Source organism: Natator depressus, chromosome 5 (assembly GCF_965152275.1).
Source record: "Natator depressus isolate rNatDep1 chromosome 5, rNatDep2.hap1, whole genome shotgun sequence".
NCBI classification, from domain to species: domain Eukaryota; kingdom Metazoa; phylum Chordata; order Testudines; family Cheloniidae; genus Natator; species Natator depressus.
This window is the reverse complement of record NC_134238.1, coordinates 5741356-5753840: the sequence shown is the minus strand read 5'-3', so window position 1 is coordinate 5753840 and position 12485 is coordinate 5741356.

Genomic DNA, 12485 nt, shown 5'->3' with positions numbered 1-12485 from the left:
CGATTTGACATGCTTACACTACACATACCTTAAGACCATTATCAAATACAACTCTTAGTCGTTGTTTAAATTCAACACATTTACCACCTTTTAGACTCTTTTCTCCTAAGTCCAGTTCTCCAGCTCCTTGATTTCTTGTCTTGCTCCTCGCTGTGCTTTCTGCGAAGTGTCAATGTCCTGCTGGTACCGTGGTGCCCAGAACTCTCAGAGAATTCCAAGGGCAGTCACATAAGCACTGCATAAATAGGCCGTTACCTCTCTACTCCGTCACATGATGTCAATGCAGATGACGCACCCAACATTCCACATGCGGCATTACTGCACAACACAAGTGTGTCTTTCGGGGTCCACCCGAACCAATAAAAAGTTCTGTCACCACCTGCCCTGTAATTTTGGGAGCTGTGCAGCTCTGGCACAATTCCCTGGCACCAATACCCTGCCCACAAGCAGAAGGTATCATCCTAGCTTTCACCAGCTTAGTTACACTTTGCAAAGTGACAGCATGAGCCCTTCCAGTTCCAGGTCTCCCCAAATCTGTCTTTCCCAAGTTCTTACTTACAGACACTCAGACTGTTCCCCCTGGTTTGTTAGCGCCGAAGGTGTGAAACCAGCCCACCAGTGATCAGCTCACTTTGGCATGGCACACATGTTCTGCACATTTTGCAGACCAGAGACCTGCTTGGGATGAAAATAAACAAAAAGGTTATTTAATAGAAAAACCACAGATTCAAAGATGAAATGGTGCAGGGAAAGAAAACATATCCAAGCTACTCAGAAAATAAACATACAGACGCAACCTGAGGCTTCACACTTCTATATTGGATAAAATCCCTTTTCTAACAAGAGTGACCTATTACCTTAAAACAGTTTGCCAGAATACGCCCTGCTACAGGGAGATCAGTGTTCATGGGCGGCCTCCCGCCTTGAGACGATCCCCCAAGTTCTCTTTCTGCTAGTCTGAAAGCTTCCTAGACCAATTTGTTTCAATAAATATTAAATTTAAAGAAACTATACAGGTCAATGAAATACCTCACCACACAGGATCCTCACGACACAGGACAACACTAGGGAAATAACTTCTCCTCTCTCTGCTGTTGTTTCTTCTCTCTCAGCAAAGGGCGTTTTTTATGATCTGGGGGCAAATCCTTATCTTTGGAGAGAGTTTATTAATCTCATTATGCTGTTTAGCCAAATATGTAATAAATTCCCAGGCTGCCTGAGGTCTTAATGACCATTTAATTGGGAAGTATGATAATCACATGGTCACCAAGGAGTCCCTGCCAACACCTTGGGAGATTCACTTCCTCACCAGAGAGCTGAGCCATTGTCTGAAGCAGGAATCGTACCAATGCCTGGCCAAACACAACCCTCCCAGCTCCATATATAGTTTGAGATCTATGCAATATAAACACATACTTACAATGCTGATGGAAAGCACAGAGGTGTGTCCCAGGAAATGGTGCTCCAGCATAGTGATAGAAGTCATGAGTTTCTGCAGGTGCTGTCTTTCAGATAAGATGTAAAACTGAGATCCTGGTCGTTGATGGCCATCAGAGATCTGTCACCACTTCTCTCATTAACTGAGATGTAAGTCAGCCTAAATTCCCTTGTAGCTCCCAAAGGATCTTAACTTTTCAGACAAATTCTGCTCTTTTTTTACCCCATGGTAAATCTCAAGTATTTTCACTGACTTCAGCGGAGTCACTACAGATGTAACTAAGAGCAGAATTTCACACCAGCCCTAACATTTTGTAGGCTGGTCCTGAAGCAAGGAAATTGTGATGTGATATCTAAAAAATCCTACCTTAGCGTCCATCATACGTGTTGCACAATCAGTCCTATGTGAGTAGTGGTTATTCTGCAGGTCAAGCCCTATTTCTACCCCTCAATTTCCAGAATGTTTGGTTTTATATCACAATATTAATACTTTGCTGTTTTCTCTCACTTTTCATTCATGGATTTCAAGGTGCCTTTCAAAAAGAGAGTAAACACCATTTCCTCCATTTTACAGACAAAAACATGAAGGCAAAGAGACGTTAAGGCCAGAATATTCAAACCTTGGTGCCTAAAGTTAAGTGCGCACACACACACAGGGGAAAACAGAGCTGTTTCTGGCTGGCCATCCAAAAGCCTGTCAGGAAAACCCCTGCACCAGTTACAATTGACCCAGGAACACAGCATGAAATCCCCCCATGGCTAGAATGGAATTTGGCCCAGCCGACCATCTCACTGAACTCACGCACTAAGGACTAATGCTGCTGATGCCCAGAAAGCTTTGTATGTTAGCAGGAGATGTGCTCAATTTGGGCTTGCACTTGTTTTTAGGATATAGATATTCAGGCCTGTCTGTAAAGGCCTATGTTTTAAGAATTTAGGTATATGTTTATCATTTAGCTAGTTATAGGGGTATAAAAGAAAGAATTTGTGTAAGGGCCCTCTCTCACTGTGACAGTCTGAGGCCCTGTTCTTAGGCTAATGCCTTTGGCCAAGTAGCAGAGGCAGCCATAAGCTGGGAAGCGAAGGATCACATCCTCACATTTCAAACTAGTCATATTGAAATAAGGCAATCTGGGGCTGTTAGGAAGGGGATCTGATCTATCACCTCCAGAGAAAGGGAAGAGCCTAGAAGATGTAAAAGGAAATTTAATTTGATAGTTTTCTGTTTGGTAAGAACTCACTTATCAATAGACACAGCTGGGAAACCCTTATGTCTTTATAGATATAGTTGTGAAATCCTCACTTCTGTATTGTTTTGTCATTATAGTTCCCCCTTTACTGTTGTTTATTTGCATGGTCTCTGTCTGGTTCTGTGATTGTTTCTGTCTGTTGTATAATTAATTTTGGGGGGTGTAAACTAATTAAGGTGGTGGGATATAATTGGTTAGCTAATCATGTTACAATATGTTAGGATTGGTTAGGTAAATTTCAGTAAAATGATTAAGGTATAGACTATATAAATTAGGGGCAAACAGGAAGTAAATTGAAAAGGAGTACTTGTGGCACCTTAGAGACTAACCAATTTATTTGAGCATAAGCTTTCGTGAGCTACAGCTCACTTCATCGGATGCATACTGTGGAAAATACAGAAGATGTTTTTATACACAGAAACCATGAAAAAATGGGTGTTTATCACTACAAAAGGTTTTCTCTCCCCCCCACCCACTCTCCTGTTGGTAATAGCTTATCTAAAGTGATCACTCTCCTTACAATGTGTATGATAATCAAGGTGGGCCATTTCCAGCACAAATCCAGGTTTTCTCCCCCCCCCCCCCCCCACAAACCCACTCTCCTGTTGGTAATAGCTTATCTAAAGTGATCACTCTCCTTACAATGTGTATGATGATCAAGGTGGGCCATTTCTAGCACAAATCCAAGCTTTAACAAGAACATCTGAGGAACAGTGGGGGGGGGGGGAAGGAATAAACAAGGGGAAATAGGTTACTTTTTATAATGACTCAACCATTCCCAGTCTCTATTCAAGGCTAAGTTAAAGTAAATTGGGATTTGAAAATAAGGAAAAAGGAACTTAGATTTAAGCTTGCTGGAAGTTCACCCCAATAAGCATTGAATTGTTTGCACCTTCGGACTTCGGGTATTGTTGCTCTCTGTTCATGCGAGAAGGACCAGGGAAGTGGGAGAGCGAAGGAATAAGCTCTCTAAAACCTGTTACTGCTGAAGTCAAGGACGTACCTCCCACTGACATAACTGGTGGGTACAAGATATGCCCCACCCGGTTACATTCACAATGAGCCCGTAAGTTCAGTGTTGGTGCCACAAGGGTGCCGAACCTACATTGTTTTGCAGCATAAAATTCACCTCCCCTCCCCCCGATAACATGGCTTCATTGCATGAGGAACCAAGCAGGGCGGAGAGAGATGGTTTCACATCCCCTGACCCTGGAGCGGGTGCCGAGGCAGCAGTATGGTTGCCACCGCTGCCATCCCATCTTACAAACAGCAACAGAAGACACAGGCTCCACAGTCACCACAAGAGAATGCTGCCTCTCCTCTAACGCATGGGACACCCTTGGGCACCAGGAGGGCGTTGGAAATAGTAGGGCAAGGGAAGGAAGCAAAAGCCTGATCTGCAAACGTGGAGACAAACTCTCTCTCTCTCCCCTCTGACTTAAGGGTCAAAACAAACTGCAAAGAAAGTTAATTTGGGTTTGAAAAATGGGTTTTGCCAGGCAGGGTTCGTCCGCTTTGTCCTGACAACCACGCCCACCTTGCATGCAGGGAGCTGCATGGACCGGGCGCTATATTAAAGCATCTATACACTGGTTTCAGAGTAACAGCCGTGTTAGTCTGTATTCGCAAAAAGAAAAGGAGTACTTGTGGCACCTTAGAGACTAACCAATTTATTTGAGCATGAGCTTTCGTGAGCTACAGCTCACTTCATCGGATGCATACTGTGGAAATTGCAGAAGACATTATTATATACACAGACACCATGAAACAATACCTCCTCCCACCCCACTTTCCTGCTGGTAATAGCTTATCTAAAGTGATCATCAAGTGATCTATACACTGACTCACCCTATCGAACTCAAACTGATTGGGACCCTAGCGTAGGCCCTGACTAGCAGGTCAGCTTTCTGGGGCAGTAACTTGGCACCACCAAGCGACTAGTTAGAATTGCTTTGGAACCAGCCCCTCTGCTGCTTCAGCACACACTATGGACCTGTCACTTTTCATGGCACAATCTTCACTGTGGAACGAGATCACATGGTGGCAATGGACTGTATCCAACCAGATCGCGTGTTCAACAAGACTGGCAGATTTTGTCTGGTCTCTTGCAGTCGTTCTAGCCATCGCTGAGAATGCTCTTGTACCTAGCACGGCTCTTGCTATAGAGCAGCCTCCACTGGGTGTTTATATAGCTGTCTGCTTCCTGAGGTACCTGCTTATTTGGAAACCTTCTGCCCAGCAGCTGGATCTCTCTATATCTGGATCTCTTGATATCTGCTCTGGAATCTAGTTTCTCCCCCAAGCGCTCAGGGTTAAGATGAATTAAAAAAAAAAAAATAGTCTCTGCCCTGCTAGGGCTTTGCTACAAACAAAATCATGTTTTCCAAGGAAGGCAACAAGGTGTCATGTAGCAAAAGCATCTCCCCTGATCTCCTACTGGAACCATAGGCTTTTCCACACCTCTCAGTGCCTTTGGTTTGTCATCCTGTGCTGTCTTAACTTGGAGCCCGCTCCTGCGCCTACTGAAGCAATAGGAATTATAGGGCACAGTCACTTAAGGCCCAATCCCACAAGTTGCTGATTGCCTCTTACACCCACTGAATGCCTTCAGCTCTCCACTGGGCATGGAGAGCGCCTATTAACTTGCAGGGGCTGCTCCTCGGGTTGTTAACTTCTCAAGACGTGGCCCTGTCCTTTTAATGACTCTATTGAGAGTCAACAATTTGCCCAATGACACAGAGTCTGTGGCAAAGGCAGGACTTCAATTCCTAGGTCCGGAGTCCCGGGTCAGAGTCTTGACCTAACGACTATCCTTCCTCTCACAGCTCCGTGGTGCGTTTTCTTATCTCTGGCTAATATTTGGCTCCAGGGATTGCAGCAGCCTGCTGCTTTTTCTCAGCTAAATCTGCTAAGGCCCTGCCTTCACCAGAAGAAATGGGGAGTCTTTTTACCAAGCATGGTTAGCTAATGCATGGTAACGTCCTAGAGTGGGCAAGGCAGCTGTAGTTGTTGTGGGTTACATCAGGGGTTCTCAAACTGTGGGTTGGGATACCAAAGTGGGTCACAACCCCATTTTAATGGGGTTGCCAGGGCTGGTGTCAGACTGGCTGTGGCCCAAGCTGAAGCCGAAGCCCGAGCCCCACTACCCGAAGCCGAAGCCAGAGCCCCACCACCTGGAGTGGGAGGGTGGTGGGACTCGGGCTTTGGCTTCAGCCCTGAGCAGCGGAGCTCAGGTTACAGGCCCCTGCCTGGGGCTGAAGCCCTTGGGCTTCAGCTTCATGCTTCCCTCCCCCCCCGTGCCAGGGGTGGTGGGGCTCGAGCTTTGGCTATGGACCCCAGCCTGGGGTGGTGGGGCTCAGTTGGGCTCAGGCTTCGGTCCCTCCTCCTAGTGTCGTGTAGTAATTTTTGTTGTCAGACCGGGTCATGGTGCAATGAAGTTTGAGAGACACTGGGTTAGAAGGTCAAGGTTAATGTTTATCTTGACCTGTGAGAACTACAAACTGCCTCGTCCACGTCAGGATTTTTACCCTTTATTAGCTACCATGTGTTAGCTAACACAGTAAAACAAAACAAAAATCCCACCTCTTCTAGTGTGGACAATCCCTTAGCTCAAGTAACAGAGACCTTTGTTTTGGGGGTTGAAGGTCTTGGGTCAAGTCCTGACAACTTCAGTGCCTGTATGTGTGGTGCTGTGGGGGACTACAGGAAAGAACTGTTCTCGGTCCTGCAAAACCAATCCTCTGAATGCAGAGTTCCCACTGAAATAAAAACACAGCGGGCTCAGGGGATTAGGCCCTGAATGCCACTCTCCCAGCTGATTTAACAACAGAGGTGTCTCTTCTGCACCCAAGAGCTCATATTACTCTTAATCATCCTAATCAAAGCCATGAGCTTGCCGTTTCCCTAGGAACAGCTTCTGCCAGTGACACATTAATTTTTAATACCAGAGAGATTACAAGTAGCATTAATTTACTGCCATGGCAGGTGGGCTACTCGCAGTGTGAATGGAGCCAAATCCCATCCCTGCTAAAATGAAAGCATCTCGGGACTGGCCACAGCAGTCAACATCCCCCTACTCCTGTGTCTTATTTGCACTTCCATTCTGAACCCAAAGAGGCTCCTCACTTGCAAGCAGTGGTTGCTGTTGACCAAGGTAAGAAACTGATCCAGGGTGAAGAACGTTGCTGTGACTAAGAGCTTTGCTAATCATGGAGCTGACCCTATAAGTGGCTGAGCACGACAAAGTGCTGAGTGCTCTCAACAATCATTGACTTCAATGGAAGTAGAGAGTGCTCAGCAGCCTCCAGAATTAGCTTCTTCACTGACAAGAACCTGGGTAAAATACAGGAGCATATTTTGGCTCTTCCAGAGCACAGGAAGGAGTAAGAGTCTGGGTCCACCAGGCTTTGTGGTTGGAACCTGAGCTCCTCTTGGCTCTTCCTACCCTTAATGATGAGCAGACTTCCCTGACCGGGTCTGCCAAAATGCCCCTCCATCATCTGGGCCCCTTTCTCTGGCCTGGTCTGGTCAGGACATCTCTCAGCATTAGGATGAAGGCCTGCGGTCCTATGAGATGGTGGGGGTGGCAGCCAGGGTGGCGAAGCTTGCTCTTGTAGCCAATTTTTTACCACAAAGTATTTTTCTTTAAGGACCCAAGAGGGGAGTGATGGGTGAAACAGCCCATCCCCTCATTATTTTGTCCACCAATGAGACCTAGTTTCCAATACACCCATTTTGGTTCACTGATTTCTCATTCCATTTTTCTCAGTTAGGAGGCATGATCTTAACTCAGTCCTTGAGGTATATCAGGAGGCCTTTTTGTTTGGACTAATTCAGTCTGTCTCCCTTTTGTACCTCATTGACATTTAGTAGTGGAGGATTTTGCAATGTCTTACAAACTCACGTACATTTTACAGTTTAGCTCACAGTTATGGTAAATTTGTGGGCCCAATTATCACACCATCCTCAGACACTGGTCTAGGGCCAATGGGTGTGTGTGGGATGTACTGCAGGTGAGAGGTGGCAGCCTCGAAGTCCTTTGCTTGTCCATAGAACAGACATCGTGTGGGCTGCCTAACTATTCCTATGTTTGAATAAGAGCCTTCTTCATCTCAGCCCAGCTTCCCTTTCCGCCAGATCCTCAGCAAAGCAGTGACTCTATGTTTATAACCTCCACTGAGCCAAATTCATCCCTGATGTAACTCCACTGATTTCATTTGAGATGAAGGAAGTGAAGCTGTGTCTACATTAGACTTTTTTCTAACGCTCCCCACAGCTTTATACGTACAGTAACCCCTCACTTAACATCGTCCCGGTTCACGTTGTTTCGTTGTTACGGTGCTGATCAATTAGGGAACGTGCTTGTTTAAAGTTGCGCAATGCTCCCTTATAACGTTGTTTGGCAGCCGCCTGCTTTGTCCACTGCTTGCAGAAAGAGCAGCCCATTGGAGCCAGCTGGTGGGGGCTTGGAATCAGGGTGAGCCGGCAGCCCCCCATCAGCTCCCCGCTCCCCTAAGTTCCCTGTGCGGCAGCCACCCAGAAGGCTATCAGTTGCCAGCAGTTCAGCTGTCCTTCCCCCAATGCTGTGTGCTGCTCCTGCCCTCTGCCTTGGAGCTGCTCCCCAGAGCCTCCTGCTCACTCTGCAGGGAGTGGGAGGGGAGGAGGGAAAGAGGGGTACTAATGTGAGGGTGTCCCCCTTCCTCCACTCCTATTCCCCGCTCCTGCCATATCCCCACAGAGCAGGGGGGACACTACAGGGCCCAGGACAGAGGGAGCTTGCTGGAAGCAGCTGCTGTCTCAACTTGCTGATCTACTTAAAAAGGCAGTGTACTTAGACTGGGGTCAGAGAACTTAAAGGGGCAATGCGCGTCTCTCTCTCTCTCACACACACACACACACACACACACGGTGTGTGTCTCTGTCTCTCTCTCCCTCCCTCTCTCTCTCTCTCTCACACACACACACACACACACACACACAGTGTGTGTGTCTCTGTCTCTCTTTGCCATGCTGTATCTCCTCCTGCCATTCGTGCTGCCTTGTAGAGTGTGAGGCTACATTAACAACAATGAGTTAACCCTTGGGGGCTCAGCTGAGTGCTAGTTCATCATTTAGCCGTAAGGCATTCCCTGGGAAATATCCCCCCCTCTTCCGCCCTCTGACTCCACCACCTCAACCAAGCTTCGCAATCATCATTGCTGTGTACAGTATTAAACTGTTAGTTAAAACTTATACTGTGTATATGTATATATAGTCTTTTGTCTGGCGGAAAAAAATTCCCTGGAATCTAACACCTCCATTTACATTAATTCTTGTGGGAAAATTGGATTCGCTAAACATTATTTCACTTAGAGTAGAATTTTTCAGGAACATAACTACAATGTTAAGCGAGGAGTTACTGTACCTAAAATTTCTGCTGTTAACTGGTTAGGATTATGTTCTGTTAGATATTCTAGTTAAGAAAGATACATGTACATACATATAACCACCAGAGAGCAGTCAAGCATCGAGATTGCTTAAATTCTCTCTTGTCATCTCTGTGAGGGAAGGGCTATTGGTCTCTGGCTAAAGGACAATAGCATATTGTTGTTTAGATTGTGGTTGCACTAGGAGACCCACTCATGGGCCACAGCACATTGTGCTGGGCCCTGTACAAACACATAACAACAAGCTGCTCCCTGCCATGAGGATTTTACAGTCTATGCAGCTTATTAACCAAGACAAAAGGTTTATATACTAGCGAGGGGGGCAGCGTATGGACGCATGGATAAATAACTATTTTGAGCATATTTTAAATCAACAGAACACATGGATATTTATACCATAAATGAACAGATACAATTGGCTTCTTCCTCACCCACCATTCAGACCATCTCTCCTCATCCCTGTCGTTTCAGTTAAAGGTTGTTTAGATGTTGATTTGCACCTACAGCCAGTGCTGAACTCTCAGGGTCCTTTTCTTAACTCCTCAATAACCACAACAGAAACACAAAACTTAAACAGCCACGGTGTGCAGCAAATCTTGCATGTTGCAAAACCAGTGCTTCTCTCTTAGTCTTTCTCAAATGCTGGAAATGTTACCTTCATTGCAGCCAAGAAGTTACCTGTACCCTTACAAAGCTATGAGGTTTGTCTAGTAAATTGCCCCAACCAAACGCAGACAAAGAGAAACAGACAGACAGATAGAAGGAAAAATGATGAGGGCCTCTATTCTAGATGGCCCATAGATGGGAGGTGACTCTTGTCAGCTGGAGGCTGGAATTGTGGTTCTTTCCTCAGGTAGACAGAGCCCCTTGCCTATCTGAGCACAGGTTGGAAGGATGGATTAGTGATGAGGTCCAGTTGTTGGGTAAGTGTCCTCCTCTTTCCAAGTGTCAAATCAATGGAAATAGTATTCTATGACCAAGCAAAGACCATATCCAGGACCATCTAGGGTATGTTAATATTATCCAGGAAATACCATGCCCTGAGGTTCAAGAGGACAAAGGCCTCCTAGTTAAGAACATAGGAACGGCCACACTGGGTCAGACCAATGGTCCATCTAACCCTGTATCCTGTCTGCTGACAGTGGCCAATGCCAGGGCCTTCAGAGAGAATGAACAGAACAGGGCAATTATTGAGTGATCCATCCCCTGTCATCCAGTCCCAACTTTTAGCAGTCAGGGACACCCAGAGCATAGGGTTGTATCCCTGACCATCTTGGCTAATAGCCATTGATGGATTTATCCTCCATGAACCTATCTAAATCCTTTTTGAACCTGGTTATACTTTTGGCCTTCACAAGATCCCCTGGCAACGAGTTCCACAGGTTGACTAACTCCATGATTTGGGGCAGAAAAAGACAGACATGGAGCAAACTAAAAGCCAAATGATCCCCCCTGTCCAGGTTACTCTGTGTTTTACACTGGTCTCTCCATGGAAGATTACCATGCTGTCACAGATGTCCTTCAACGCTTCTCAGTCATCTTTTTAACCCAAACTATTTTAACTAATGGCAAGGCAAACAGAATAGATCAACAAGTGACCAGTCTCTTTCCTCCCCTGCCCTTCCCCATCTGCAATTCAAGCCCTGTGTCCCACGGACATACTCGAAGCAGGGGGGACCTCCATTGTACCAGATGGAACAGGAAACAGTGGAGTTTTTAAATCAGATACTGGCCTGAGGAGCAAAGTAGGGATCTGATCTGATCTTCTATGAAGTTTTGTTTATTTTGGCCCAGGCCTGTTTCCCCTATAAATACCCAGCATGCTAGTCCCTCAGCAGGTCATTAGCATTGACACTAGCCCAAAGACGTGCCAAATTAAATTCAGGACTTACAGGGTTAGTTGCACCCTAAGTTTCCCAACTCCCTTAATGTGGACTTGGCCCCAGTTTAAGCTGTTTTCCAGAGGAAGCCCCCAGTAGCTGGGGTGGACACCAGTCTGGTTGTGTATGTAGCACAATACCTGCAGTATTCAAGTTCCGATTTGGGGCATGGTCCCTGTTTGGATATAGATATTCAGGCCTGTCCGCAAAGGCCTGTACTTTAAGAATTTAGGTGTATTCTTATCACTTGGCTAGTTAGGGGTATAAAAGAAAGAATCAAAATCACTATCTGCCGGTGTAAGGGCCTTCTCTCACTGTGACAGGCTCAGGCCCTGATCTTAAGCTAAGGCCTCTGGCTAAGCAGCAGAGGCAGCCATAAGTTGGGAAGCGACCGGTCACCACCTCACACTCCAGACTGGTCAAACTGAAAGAAGGTTTCAGAGTAGCAGCCGTGCTATTGGGCTGTTAGGAATACAATCCTGTCCTGATAATGCCTATCGCCTCCAGAGAAAGGGAAGTGCCTAGAAGATGTAAAAGGAAACTTAGTTTGATAGCATCCTGTCTGGCAAGAACTCACTTATCAATAGCTGGGATGTGAAATCCTCACTTCTGTATTGTTTTGTCATTATAGTTCCCACTTTGCTATTGTTTGTCTGTATAATCTCGGTCTGGTTCTGTGATTGTTTCTGTCTGCTATATAATTAATTTTGCTGGGTGTAAACTAATTAAGGTGGTGGGATATAATTGGTTACATAGTCATGTTACAATATGTTAGGATTGGTTAGTTAAATTTCAGGAAAATGATTGCTTAAGGTATAGCTAAGCAGAACTCAAGTTTTACTATATAGTCTGCAGTCAATCAGGAAGTGGGGGGTGGGTGGGTGGGTGTGTGGAGGGGAAATGGGAACAGGGAATGGGGGTGGGGAAATTGGAATCATGTTTTGCTAAAGGGGGAAATGGGAACAGGGAATGGGAGTAAGGAAATTGGAATCATGTTTTGCTAAGGGCAGGAATGGGAACAGGGTCACAGGTTTAAGGCTCTGTGGTGTCAGAGCTGGGAAGGAAGATACTAAGGAAGGAAACTGGAATCATGCTTGCTGGAAGTTCACCCCAATAAACATCGAATTGTTTGCACCTGTGGACTTCGGGTATTGTTGCTCTCTGTTCATGCGAGAAGGACCAGGGAAGGAAGTGGGTGAAGGAATAAGCCCCCTAACAGTCCCTTCCTCTTTGGGTCGGCAGAGAGCTGGCAGCAGCTCAGTCAAATCTTAAAAGAAACAGGGCACCTTGCAGCTGCTCTCCTTGTTAATGCACCCTGGAAGGAGCCATGTGAGGATCTCCTCAAACAGAGGATGGTTCTTGCTACAGAGGACCCTTTTGAGCAGGGTGGGAAAATGCAGGGGAAGGAGAAATGTTCAGAGCTCCAAGAATTGCAAGCCCAGTCCCACACCATGGATAATGATCCAATGCCGCCTTTGTGCTGATAAAAGCTA